Here is a 346-nt window from a genome sequence, read left to right as displayed (position 1 = left end):
AGGGGCCCAGATCAACCTCAAGGAGGGGATCGCGGCGCCTTCACCCGAGAGGGTGACGAACATGGCGAGGTGTGCCCGACTCTTGGCCGAGTCAGAGGGGCACCGCTGTGGCATGGATGAAGGTTTTGGGCCTTATGGCCAGTATGGTAGACCTCGTGCACCGCACTGCCGCTTTCACATGAGGCCTATACAACTACACCTTCTAGCCTTTTACAGGCCCAGTCGTCACCCAATATCCCTCGCGGTTCCGATGTCGGAGACAGCGCGAGAGGAACTCTGGTGGTGGCCCCATCAGCCCAATTTGACTCAAGGTGTCAGGTTTCCTGCACCAGCGGTGCGTCACGTA

Source organism: Amphiura filiformis, chromosome 1 (genome assembly GCF_039555335.1).
Source record: "Amphiura filiformis chromosome 1, Afil_fr2py, whole genome shotgun sequence".
In the NCBI taxonomy this organism is placed as follows: Eukaryota; Metazoa; Echinodermata; class Ophiuroidea; order Amphilepidida; family Amphiuridae; genus Amphiura; species Amphiura filiformis.
This window is presented reverse-complemented; position numbering follows the sequence as displayed.